Source organism: Vicugna pacos, unplaced genomic scaffold, assembly GCF_048564905.1.
Source record: "Vicugna pacos unplaced genomic scaffold, VicPac4 scaffold_19, whole genome shotgun sequence".
NCBI classification, from domain to species: Eukaryota; Metazoa; Chordata; class Mammalia; order Artiodactyla; family Camelidae; genus Vicugna; species Vicugna pacos.
In genome coordinates, this window is record NW_027328740.1 from 37,019,822 (window position 1) to 37,033,846 (window position 14,025).

The window sequence follows — 14,025 nt, forward strand, 5'->3', positions numbered from 1 at the left end:
ACCTTAGGGTGTCCTCCATAATGGTTCCATGTGGGAGCCCATGATTGGGTTAACAAATTGTAACAGACCCCAGCCGCCTGTCAAATTTAAGAAGAAAACGTATGCTTAGTAACTGCTTTGCAAGCAAGTGCCTGTGCATCCTCACTCCTGTCTCCTTGCCTTAAAAAGCAGAGATAATGCTTTGCTTGCGTAGATGATGTTTTAGATAGCACTCTGCTCATCGCAAAGCAATGACCCAGGCCCACAGCTATAAAGGCTGGGCTTGTGTGCAGTTAGATACTCTATTATCCCCCAAGCAAGGACCTAGCTGGTCTGGTGGTCTGCTTTGTAATTCACATGTCTAAAGAATGTATCTTATTCCCCTCACCCCATGACTTACCTAAAGATACACTAAGCCTTTGTACTCATGGTGGATTCTACAATCTCTGTCTCATCCTTCTTTCCCCAAGTTCCTGCTTACTATCACACAACTGTTAATGACGTTTTCCTTTGATTATACACAATAAATATGGGATCATTTGAGAGGCTCGTGGAGTTGGGTCCCTACGCCCTCTCTCTTTCGTGACTTTTTCCACAGAGTCTTGAGTATTCATTCCCTGTACGTAAGACTTCTGCCAGCCAGAACCCACAGTTCCAGGTGAGAAGGATGCAGGCTTTATCTCTCCTACCTCTAGGGAGAGAGAGTAGAAAATTGAGATCTGCTCTTCCGTGGTCCCTTCCTGCCCCAGGTCTGCTCCAGTTCACCTGCAGCCTTCTGGCCTCTGCTCACACTGCCTCTGTCCCAGGACTGACAGCAGCCTTTTCTTCCCTGGTAAACATTTCCTGTGCCTTTTAGAAGTTGGTCTCTTCTCTGCAATACAACCCTGGCAGATGTGATGGTGGTAAACGTGCTGGTGGGCAGTCACTTGGGGACTGCCAGGAGCCATGCTGATTCTCCTGAGTCCCTCATTCGGGGTTACAGAACTGTCGAGCAGCAGAGGAAGCCCTTTAACGTGAGGCCAGCTCAGCATTGCATCACTTTCATTTTATTTTTGAATTTTCAGTGGAGAAATTATTTGTAGCAAACTGTTCCAGATTTTTGGCTGCCTGCTTTCCTCACCACCATTTCCTTGTTGGCTCTGGTGCTTGTTGTAAGAACCAGGTTTCTTCTCTGGTTATTTCTAGCAGCTGGGCTTGCCGAATCCTTGATCTGCATTTGAAGCAGAATGCTTCTTCGTGATGTCAAGCTGATTTTCCTATTTCTGAATATTTCGTGTACACTCAGCAACTCTTTCAAGTGAAATGCTCTTGTCCAATTCTGTTAACCCATATTTGCCGATCTCCTGCTTTCATGCTGAGGGCAGTTTCTTCTTCCTCTAATAAAAGTTAGCAATTTGCATTTACTATTTGAAGGTTCTGGCCCTAGGTGCTTTTGTCCTTAACAGTTTTAATACAATTCACCCATTAAAATGTGCAGCGGTTTTTACTCAAAGCCCAGAATTGTGCATCGCAGTCAATCTTAGAATATTTTCATCCCCCAACAGGAAGCCCTGTATGCACAAGCAGTCATTCCCATCTTCCTCATCCTCCCCCAGCCCCAGGCAGCCATTGTTCTCTCTCTATGGATGTGCCTGTGCTGGACATTTCATGTAAAACAAGTTATTTCATGTAAATGGAACTGTCTATTGTGACTGACTTCTTTCACACTGAGTAACTTTTTCAATGTATTTCCAGGTTGTGGCCTGGGTCAGTACTCTATGCTTTGCTATTGCTGAATTATATTCTACTGTATATCTGGGCCCTACTGTTTACCCATTCATCAGGTGATAGTCGTTTGTGTTGTGTCTGCTTTTTGTTTGTGAAGAGTAATGGCGCCGTGAATACTCCTGTAGGAATTTTTATGTGGACATTTGTTTTCAGTTCTCTTACTTGTGTGACCAGAGAGCAGAAATGCTGGGTCATTCATAAACCAAATGTTCAACTCTCTGAGGACCTGCCAGGCTGTTTTCTAAAGTGGCCACCCTGTGTTACATCCTCAAAAGCAAGGGCTGCGCGCTCCGCTTCCTCTGTGTCTTCATTAGTGCTTGTTACACATTTTTTTTATTATAACCTATTGTAGTAAGTGTGAAGCGGTTTCTCCTAGTGGTTTTGACTTGATTTCTTTTACAGCTAATGATATTGAACATCGTTTGATTGTGCTTATTGGCCATTTGTATATTTTCTTTGAAAAATACATTTTCAGATACTTTATACACATTTTAATTGAGTTCTCTTTTTCTTGTTGAGTTGTAGGAGTTTTTTCTTTTATTTGAAGATACAAATACTTAATCAGATAAATAATTTGAAAAAATTTTCTCCTCTCTGATGTTTTTTCACCTTCTGGATGGTGTCCTTTGAAGCAAATTTTTAACATTTGATGAACTCCAATTTATCACTGTTTTCTTTGTTCCTTGAGCTTTTGGGGTAATATTTAAAATCTGAGGTATTTTATTTAAACTTTTATATAAAAAATAACTTAATTCTTAAGACTGTTCTAGGAGATGGGTGCTGTGGCTGTCCCCAGTCTATGGATAGGAGACTGAGGTGCAGAAAATTTCACTGAAATATCAGTGTCACAGCTACCCAGTGCTGTGGGATTTCAGACCCTCATGTTTGTCCCCAGCATTTGTGATCTTCACCACCATGCTCCACTACTGCCTGGAATCATTAATGAAAAAGTTTTCCTTTTTTGATTTCTTGATTGTTTGTTTTCTCATTGGGGAACTCACCTCTTCATTTTCCTTGCAGAGATCTGTGTAGGTTTATTTTAGATCTCATGTACTTATTTATTACACAGGCTCCAGCGATGATTGTGCCTAGTTGATCTAATCAATTCATACTCAAGTCTTTCCTGCTCATGACACTAAAAAGAGAGTCATGATTTACATAATGCTCAAAGAAGAATGTACTTGAGTGATTTTATTTTTCTAACCAATCAAACAAATCAAATAAAAACCCGGTGTTGGAACAGATTATAAGCCCTGCAGAATAGGGTCACTGTCTTCCTTGTGTTTCATTTGATTTGTCACAGTGTCTGGATAGTGCCTTGCTGTCCAGCAGTTTTGTGAGTATACGGTGCTCGTGAATCATTGTAAGGAAAGAATTTTGACAACAGACTGTGTTGTTCATTTCACAAGGGAAAAGATCATATAGAAATACTGCTCAGATTTATTTTAAAATTAAGCTTGGTGTTTTGAGAAGGGTTCAAGAAACCATACAAAAATCTTTTTCACTAATTTTAAATCTATCTTAGACACATTATGCATACATAGCAGAGTAACTTATCAACTAGTTTTGACAAGAGGAGTGTATTATTGATTATCTATTTTAGTTGAAATATTCTACCTGGGATAAAGTAATCAGTGCCCATAAATGAACAAATATGTTTGTATTTCTATGCAACATGGGGGCAGACTTCATATGTTTTTATATAATATATATGACTGTGTGTTTTAATCTGTCTGTCAGTGTTTTTATAGTTTTTCATCAATGTTGTAACTTTAGAATTCTTCTATGGAAATCACCCCCAATTCTAGTGCAGTTTGTACTGTGTATCCTGTCTTATGCATGGGATTCCACTGTCCCCTCACTGAGGAATTTCCTCTCCTATTGAGTTAGTAGCAGAGTTAAAGGAACTGTGATTTCTAGGCCTTTGCTCTCCATGTGTTTGCAGTTGGCTGTCAATCAAGATTTTCTCTTTCTTGAGTTTTCATTGTTCAATTAGAATTTTGGAAATAACAATTAATATGTTGCAACACTCTCCCTAGAAACTTGATGTGTTTGTGCTTTTCCGTTTCCAATTTACAAAAAATGTAAATGCACTCTTGTTTTTAAATAGTCCTTTTTCACTAGATATTTGTTTACTTCTTTATAGTCAAAATATTTTTTTCCCAATGAATGAATAGGTTTGCATGTTTTAAAAGATACCTTACTTTTTAAATTTCTTATTCTAACAGGTATATTCGTTGTACAGAATTTAGAAAATAAGGATAAACACAATTATAACTTAAAAATGGCCTCTAATCTCACCTGGAGATACAGTTGTAAGGTTTGAAATTGAGAATTACAAGTCCTCTCAAACTGTTCTTCTATTTCAAGTACGGTTTGGTTACTGAGATCCTCGAATTCCCATATGAATTGTAGCAGCAGATAGTCAGTTTCTGCAGAGGAACCCACTGGAATTGTGATCGAGTCCACGTTGAATATATGGATCGCTCTGGGGAGCACTGCCATCCCAAGAATGCTGTCATTTGATTCAGGAATGTGCGTGGTGTGTCTGTCCAGGTATTTAGGTATTCTTTAATTTTTTCAGCATTGCATAGAGTTTACATTGGATTATTTTACTATATATTTTGCCTTTATACTGAGGACAAGTGTGCAAGGTACCGGGATCAGAAGTGTATTGGAGCTCCGCAGCTTGCTGCCACCATGGACGCTGTGCTCTTGCTTCGCCCACTGTACAATGTTGCACAAAATAGGACCTAAGTAACTCTCTCTTGAAAGAATGATTATATGATTGCTGGATGATGCTTGAGAGTCCTTGTGATGATGTCTTTTTCCCAGAATTTCCCCTCTTCTTTACTATGCCCTTTCCCTTCCTTTCCTCCAGCCTGTGTTTCAGCCTGCCTGTGGCATTGATTTTCCTTGTCTGTGGACTCTTCCTTTCACTAGTTCGTGATAATGTTACATGTGAGATGTGGAAACTTGCTAGATGTCAAGAAAGAGGAAATCCATTGCATTCTAGTTTTTTTAGAGTGTGCTATTGTATTATCGATTGAAATGAAATCAGGCTGACCCATTGAGCCATCCCCTGAGCTCTTTTTGCCTTCCTACAGGTGATACTGCTCTCGTTGCTGCATGTGCCCTTCCCCCAGACTTGGTTTTGGGGTTGAGTAAGTCACCGTCACTGGAGCCCTCTCTTTAAATGATGAAGAGAACATTTGCTCTTTCTCCCTGTTTGGGGACTTGGATGAGATGAGGCAACAGATAAAGAATGGAGCCCCACCTCATTCTGACCCCCGCTCTTTCCATTCCTTTCTCCAGGGGAAGAGTACAATTCAAAAATATAAAGATTGTGAACTAATGAGATAGACAAGACAACCGATCATTTATTAAATACCCTTTCATGCCAGAAACAAATGTATTATACACACAAAAAGCACATAAAATACGGTAGTACTGTGGTTACAAACGTGGGTCCGAGTTCGAGTCCTGGTCTGGAGTGACAAGTCCTGTGAGATGGAGAATTGGTAGGTCGGCTTAGCCTCTCTTGGACTTGTTTTCTGTCCTGCAGAGATGGGGCTCGCTAGGCGTCCCTCCCCCGTAGAGGTGCTGAGGGGTGTAAAAGACACGTGTAGGCAGACCGAGCACAGCTGCTCTTTCCTCGTAAGTGCAGGATAGCATCGCTTTTGCGGTGATGGCTTTATGACTGCACCGTGTAGACTCTCAGTGCTCCAAAGGGATGCCTTGCAGATTGGAGATGGGATTCTCACTTCTGTATATACCCAAGGATTGTGTTATTGGGCCTTGCTAATTTGACTCTATTCTTTAGAAAGTACATAATGTAGATATATTTTTCAAACATGCATGATTTTTTCTTTTATTATTTATAGTTCTACCCTCTCATCTCTTGGTGTGACTTTTCATGGAATCCAGGAAACAGTCCTAAGCAACCTGCCTCTTCACACTTCTCCGTGGTGGTTTCCTTCCCTGACTAGAAGAGGGTTTTGCATAGGTAATTTTGATTGATCCCCTTCTCTTGGAGACTCTCTGTTTTTCTGCCCATCTCTCACCTGTCCATCTGTCCATTTCTCTACCCACTCATTCTTCTGACTTGTTTCAATAAGCATTTCAGGCAGCTTACAGAAGAACAGGTACCAAATAAACAGGTGAGAAAATGGGGCCAAGTTCATACAGTGAGGCTAGGAGTTGAGCCTGTGTGAGAGTTGCCAGCGTGAGACACACGCCTCTGCCTTGTGACTTATAAGATAGACAACATCAATGTGCCTGAAGCTCCCAGCAGACACAGGGAAACAGGGTTTGTGGGAGATGCTCATTGGCTGTGAAATAAATAAGTGGCTTAGTAGAAGCCTAGCCTTTCCAAGTACTAAGGCTTAGGAGAATATTTTAGTGTCTTCCAAAATCAGATTATTGCATCTTTTCTTTTTCAGAGTTTTATGTATAGTTGGTTTACATTCTATACCTGGAAATTTCTCCAAAACTGCTGCCCACGTGAGTCCCATGACTCGGGAATGTGGTGGTTCTGCTCATTGACGGGTGTTGGCCAGAAACGGAAAATGACAGCCTCAAAGGAGCCTGGGATTTATCAGTTATGTTTTGTCAGTGCTGTAGTTTTCAGAAAATGCTTTCACCTTTTCTTTCCATCTGAGGCAGCAGCGCGCTCTCTTACCAGCATCAGGAGCTCAGGGCCACGGGATGGTGGGGGCTGACTGCACTGCCGTCAAGACAGCTGAGCTAGTCACTGCAGGTGTGGTTCTTTTACATACTGCAGTTCATGCTCTTTACTAGAATGTTTCAACAGGGAGTTAATTAACTGAGTTAATTAACATTTTATAAATATGATGCTTTGTTGAAAAGACAGTCATAGGCAGAATATAAGTTGTGATCACTTTAGAAATGGTTTCATTACTGAAATTTCAGTAGGAAAGATCCAGTTTATCTTATTTCCGCCTCTCTTTAAAAGTAACAAAGAAACAAGACAGAAAAAGCAGAGGATGATTTCTGTTCTTCCTCTCGGCTTGCAGGTGCCCTCACCTCCAGTGGCATCCATCCAGACACCAGCACTGACACTGGCCGTGCTCAGAACTGCCTCAGCCCTGAAGACACATCTGACAAATGGAAGGGGGCCGCGCCCTGTTACAGCAGGTGCTCTCACTTTGTGGGTCCTTATGTAACTGCGCGGTGTTATTCAGGATCGCCCTTTCTACACTTTGTGACGCTGCTGCGGTGTCTCCTAGTTATTTGTTTCTGTAAGTACTCGTGTAATTTTCCAATGTGTGGTACTAGACATCTAAAAATGCATTTTTCAGATGAAAAATAGTGTGTATTTAATATAAATGTATGAAAAAAGGGTCAAATGGATCTATCCTGGTGCCAGTACTCAGAGATAATAATTAACACATTAACATCTATTTTCTGTTCTTTTCATCAGTGTGTATTACCTCTGTCATAAAAACCAGCGAGCAATGTGTGCCTGTATACTGTGTGGAGACCTCCATTTTCCATTCGGCTTATTACACATTTTTCTACAATATTCTATCTCCCCTGGCATGATTTTTAATGACTAGTATAGCATTCTGTCTTGTGGAGTCCTCGTCCATTTTACTTTGGACTTAAATAAACTTTTAAATTCCAAGTATACTTAACTGAAATTCTGAAAAGAGATCTGTTGTGGTACCGAAAGTCCCCTACATCCCTTCCCCTTTTTTCCTGAGAGTAAAAACTGCTGACAATGTGGAGTATATATTTCATGACCTTTATGCCTATGTCATATAAATAAACACATACATACACGTATATGAGAAATCTATGTCTATGTGTGTGTATATATGCTTTATTGAAAAATAAGGCCATACTATATGTTTTCTGCAGCTCGGTTTATTCACTCAGGTATATATCACAGACGTCCTCTCTCTCCAGACTCACCCGGTCCTTTCAGATAGAGTAGAGGGTTTTCCTGATATGCAGGTTTGGTCTCTTGTGTAAGGACACCTTTCGTGGGAGCGTACTGTGGACAAGGCCTTGGACCACGCCGAAACACCGGAACTTTAGTGCCCACAGCTCACCGTGATTTACCGCATCATTGTCTTGATGGTGGACACTTAAGTTTTCTCCATTTTCCACTGTCAGAAAGGGTGTTTGACTGGCATACTTCTTATACAAACATTCCTGTGATCTTGTATGAGTATTATTTTCGTTAAGTTTTCTGGAAATTTAGTCCTTGGATGTGACAACTACATAAATCACAGGCTCCTTTCAAGTGAATCAAGAAATTCCTTCTCCTGTGGGGCATGAAAAGATGTAGAATAACTTATGTAACCAATTCTCTATCGCTGGATATGATTTCACTTCAGCTTTTCTTCTCACCATTGTAAACAGTGCTGTGTAAATGCTCTGATAAGTACATCTTTTTGAACTGAATTTTTCTAAATGAAACGATTCCAAAATGTGGAGTTCAGCCTGTGTGTACACACGTTTTTCAGAGTTTACATATCCATTGACATGTCATCCTCCAAAAGATCGCTCACAGTTTGTTCTCTCAAAGATGGACACTAGCTAGAATATCTTTTAAAAATATGTGCCAATATGATGAGCAAAAGTACTTTTTCATTGTTTTAATTTGCACTTGATGACCAGTGAGGTATTGAGCATTTTTCACTCATTAGCCATCTGACTTTTAAAAAGTGAATGATCTCTTTTGTCCTTTGCACACATTTAAGTGAGGCAGCTTCTTGTTGCTTTGTGACAGCTCTATGTATATTATGAACATTAACCCCTTGTCTTCATCAACATGTATCAGAGAGCTTTTCCTTGTCATATTTTGCCTTTCATTTTGTTCAGTAGGTTCATTTTTGTTGTGGCCCAAAATAATCTTAAGATTGTAAATGTCTTCTTTTTGGGTTTTATTCCTGATATTATTCTTAGAAATACTTTCTTATAATGGTATAAATTTCTTCTGTAGGTTTTTTTAATCTCTAAGATTGAGATGATGATGGTACTTGTTATAGTGAAGAGAAGTTGAATTAATATGAGCAAAGAATTATATTCGCTGTTATTAGTACTTTCTAATATTCACATCACATTCTGTAATTTTTCTTGCGGTCATTATGACTGGAATAGAATTTGTTTTTTCCAGGGGATTCTCTGATTGTCCCAAGACAATTATTGAATTCCTACTTTGCTTTTTAACTTGAAATCCCACCTGTAAAGAATACTTATGTACACTAGAGTCTCTTTTTGAGCTCATGGTTTATTTTTATCAATCTTACTTTCTTACACTAGCACTATATCTTACATATTGTAAACATTTATTTAATATCTGACAGTGCGATTTTTTGATTCTCTTTTCGATCCCAAATTTTCTTGGTTAGTATTATGACTTTATTATTCGTGAAGAATTCTAATATAATTTTTCAAGTTAAAAAAAAAAGAAGTGCTGTCGTGGGATTTTTTAGTACTTTTGAATTATCTTTAGGAGAACGTACATTTTTACAAAACTGCTTTCCTCCATACAAAATGTTGATGTCTCTACTTTCACACCTCTTACTTTACCCCACAGTACAGTCCTGTACTTCCACCATGTACAACATGGGCATTATTTTTGAGTTTATTCCAGATTATTGTTGATGTTTTTGTTAATTATTTAAGTCAGAATTTTTTGCTATTGTATATTTTAACTGTTAAAACTGACACCTAGGAAGGCAGATTCGGTTTGTAAATACTCACTTTGTAACTTCTCATTTAAAATTGTAAGTATTAAGTACTTGTTACAGAATCCTTTCTTTTCTGTTTTTAAAAATTTGTTTCCAAGATTCTCAAAATGGTCATAGCAAAGTAGTATAGGTGGGGACAGAGATGGAGAGAGGTAGTGTGGCTCATGTACAAACTGTGAGCACTTTCATGGCTGCGTTTACGCTGGAAAAGCCGCTGAAGAGTCCAGGATAAAACGGGTGGCTTTGTATGCAGTTGAAAGCCAGCTTTCTTGCCTGGTGAAGCCTGGTGGGCGTGACAGGTAGATGATCAAGGTCGAATGGAGGTTATTGGCTGCACAGAGCGCTGTGTCTGAGAACTGGAGAATATCGCCATGGGAAATGCTTGGTGCCAGGAACAAAGCAGAGGAGCTGGGGACCCTGTGTGTTAAGGAATTTCCAGCCCTCGGAGTGGGAAGATCAGACTCTGCATTCAGATCTGAGTTTGAATTCATCTTCTTTAGTTTACTTGTCCTCTGACTTTGGTCAAGCTATATACCCTCTTTCACTTCCTGTTTTCTTATCTCTCAAAATAGGAGAATTACAGCCTGCTGCTAGATTGTTTGATCAGGTTAAATAATTAGTGTCTATAAGATGCCACGTACAGTCACAAGCTCAGTGAGAAATGGGCTGTCACCTGTTCTTCTGCAACTCAGTGCTTGACAAGACATGTGGGAAAGCCAGTCCCTAATTTGTGTGTGATGCAAGTAGGAACAAAATTAATGTCTTGCCTTTCCCTAGCAGTATACTTACAGCTTTGCTTCATTTACTTCTTTCCTCCTTTCCTTTCCCCTTTCCCATCCTCCACCAAAAGATCCTGAGACTCTCTCAGAATAGTAGATTCAAATTACTTTAAAGGTTGGCTCATCCTCATGAAATGAGAGTAACATAAAAAAAATCTGTGCACATCCCACAATACATTGTATTTGATTTACACACACACGTGTGCACACATACACACACACAATCAGGCTACCTTCCACTTGCAGAGGGATAAGGACCACTTTTTCTGAGTTTTCACTCACTGAGCTTGAGAACAATGTCTCTTACACAGACTTTCACCAGGCTTCGTGCATGGTGTTTTTAATTGAATTTCGGCTTTGTGGCCATAGATATAGTCTCCTAATAGAAGAGAGAAAGTGGAGACATAGACATTCCGCTGAGATATTGGTGTCATCATATTTTAGTTGGAAAGGACTTAAGACAGCATAGAGTCGTAATATTATATGGGTGAGAATCCATGATGTTGTAACTTGGACAAGAACATGGACCTTCTGCCGTCTTGTCCACAAAGGTGAAGAGGCAACTGGGCAGGGGATGGTAGGGATCCTTCTTGCTTGAGTTCCATGTTCTTGCTAGTTTTCATTGCTCAGTTGCCTTTAGTTTATGTCCATGAGGCCTCTCATGGGAAGGTCACTCTGTCCTGATAGATTGAGTTTCTTATCAGCAAAAAGCTCTGGACCCACTCATATTTCCCAGAGTTTTCTGCTGACCTGCTGACACTTTATATAATTGAGACCTAAGAAACTACTGAATATAAAATCCTTATTGTTATTGTTTGCCCTCGAGTTCCATAGGAAGGGGTGCTGTCTCAGGCTGTCTAAAGCCAGATCTGAACAAAGATAGGGTGACAGGCTGTGCTGCTGGTCCTCCACAGTTGAAGGGGATTTCCAACTTAGCTTTATATTCAAGGCAGATGAGTTCAAATCTTGCCTTTACCAGTTATTATCTTTGTGAATTTGGGGAGAAACTGTACTTTTTTGTGTCCAAATTTGTTTATCTGTAAGTAAGTTCAGTATTTATTTTAAGGTTTCTGTTTTAGAATTGAATGAGCTAATACTCTCATTTATACCTAAACTAGTGATCTCATGGTTCTATGCTGGTGCCTTGGTAGTTGATTACTAAGGGACTCCGCAGTGAGATTGGGGGTGGGGGACCCTGGATAATAGAGCTTATATTCCAGGATATGCTTGTAAAAGACTGGATGTGCAGTGGATTTTTAGTAAATATCTACTCCTTTCCTAATCTGCATTGATTGTGTATATATCTTTATACTAATATATGAACAATTTTTATTGCAATTTAAATATCTTTGTAGTATTTACAATATCTAGTTATAAAAATACGTGAAATAAAAAGATTTGAATTTATTTTCTTTTCAATAAGCAAAACAAAATAAAATAGAAAAGAAAAAAGTTTTGAAGGAGTAGAAATAATTTTATTTCTGTGGAATCAATTCCTTGTAATAGGTTTTTTGTTCATGTTGTTAAAAAGCATATAAAATTGATAGGTTGTGAAATACTGGAAATGAGGAAACAGTGGAGACATACTACCTCTAAGGCAGTCAATTTGTTACCAAGTCCAAACTCGTTCTGCTTGCTGCATGACAGGCCGATTAATCGGGAGATGAGATGTTGGAGTAAGGAAAAGAGACTTTATTTGTAAAGCTGGCAGACCCAGAAAATGGCATATTGTTATCCAGTAGAACTCTCTTCCCCAGGGCAGAATTCAGTCTCCTTTTATACTAAAAAGTGGCGGGGATGTGGCTGGTTGTTGCAAACTTCTTGCTGTATGAATTGTTTGTCCTTGAAATCCTTTGTTCCTGCAGCTGTCCATGTGGGTCAAATTATGGTGCCCCTGTAAAACCTCCAAAAAAAAGAAAGGTTATTCACTATTTTGCAACTTGCCATCTATACATAAGTGTAGAAGAGCAAATATCCTTAAAGATCAGAGCCCGGAGAATAGACCCTCCTGGATATTTCAGGCTAAAGGCAACTTTCTTTTACAAAAGGTGCAGAGATAGCAAGTCTGAGCCTAGAAAACAAGGTACAGGATTAAAGCCAAATGAACACATCTAACATGGAGTGAAATTTGTTCTTTCTATTACAATTTCTTTTTCTCCCTCATAAATAATTTTAGTAAGAAACATGAGCAATTTTTTTATTTTTGCTTCATAATAAAGGACTACAACTACAATTTAGTGAGCAGGGATGCTGTGCGTGCCTTGGTGTCACAGCAAACTCTTGTTGGTGGTGCAACATGCCTGATGCCCCATGAGTGTTGGTGAGGGTCCCCCTAACCAGGGGCTCTATTCAGGAACCACCATATGCGCGTTGACCTCTGGCACCTCTTTTTCAGCTGCAGGAAATTTTTTCAGATTCTATGATAGAAAAATCACTCCAGCTAGGGATAATCAGGGAATAAAGGAAGAGGAAAAGGGCTTGAAGTAGAGTAGAAGAGAAAGACAGAAGCTCAGGGAGCCTGGGGGCTTGGCAGCGCTGCCTCGGGAGAGACAGGAGCAGAGGTGTGGATGGGACCGGCTACGGAACCAGCTCCTGCAGCTTTCCCTGCACCCAAGCCACACAGCTTTTAATAGGGCCCAGGACTCTCTCCTGGCTGGATGTCACCCTGGGCAGAACCTTGAGAATCGAAGGTAAGGGGTGGGCAGCACTCACCTAGGGGGTCACTGAGGACTTTGGTCAAGTCCACATTGACTTTTCCAGTCAAGTGCCTTCACCTGTTCTTTATCTCAGGATCTGAGAAGCAGGAGCAAGGAACTCAGGGAGAGATCCAGGAAGATATCTGACTGTGTTAAGAGACGACAGTCACAGTGACACTGGGAGCGAAGACACTTGCAGCAAAGTAAAATAACTTCACAACTATTGCATCAGAGCTGCATGTGTGAGAGAGCCTAAGCCTGTCTCAGAGTGCAGGGGACAAGCGGAATGGAATGGTAAAATTAACACTGACAATTGAAATTTTGTTAAATAGCCTGCTACTTTTAATTTTATCACTTCAATGTATGCAGGTGTATTTCTATGAGCATTTATAGGTTCACACAACCCCACCAGCCCCTCTTGCCCCCATGGGGGATGGGATTTCTCAAGCACAGTGCCCCTCCTGCTTGCTTGGGCCACGCTGCGGGTCCTCACCTGGGGCCAGACTGCTACAGTACACTGAGTCCCCGAGGCACGGCCTGGGATACATGACAGGAACAACTGTGCTCTTGGCTGAGGGCCTCCATTTCCCCCTGCAGTGTAAGAATGCCGGTGACTCAGTTAGAAGCATGCATCCAAGCCGTCCTTCCGTGTCATCACCATCTAGAAGCGGTGCCTGAATCTTCTGAATTTCTGCAGAATGTGGTTTACAATCACCTTGAACAAGTGAGTGTGTGTCCTCTTTCAAGTGGAGGAGTTACTGCCGTTTTCCTGGAACTTACTCATCACTAGTCCATCTGATTTTTCTGTGCTAGGATTCAGTATGGCCTGCTAATAACTCTGCAGTCAGATCTAGAAACCCTGATGAAGAGGATTATTTATTTTCTTTCTTTATATGATAGTATTTTACTTTCAAATTTCTGAGTTTTCAGTTCTTGGAGGAATTTTTTCGGGGGTTGGAGAAACAACTTTGCTCTTACCATCTTTGTGACCTGTTGCTATATGCGTCTCACCTGTCTTCTGTCACTTGTGAGGCGGTTCTATTTTTGACCCTGTCCGGGTTGTTCATATTTTAAAACATA

At 40.2% G+C, this 14,025-nt stretch overlaps 1 protein-coding gene across 1 annotated transcript in view; it reads left to right on the top strand.

The window, feature by feature from the left end:
- The window catches only part of LOC140692914 (uncharacterized), a 79,120-nt gene that overhangs the window by 22,528 nt on the left and 42,567 nt on the right, over nt 1-14,025 (top strand). The window contains exons 3-6 of the mRNA XM_072957123.1: nt 5,631-5,752; nt 6,783-7,007; nt 13,040-13,239; nt 13,543-13,669. The gene's annotated coding sequence lies outside the window, so the exon portion shown is untranslated. The remainder of the gene's footprint in view (nt 1-5,630; nt 5,753-6,782; nt 7,008-13,039; nt 13,240-13,542; nt 13,670-14,025) is intronic.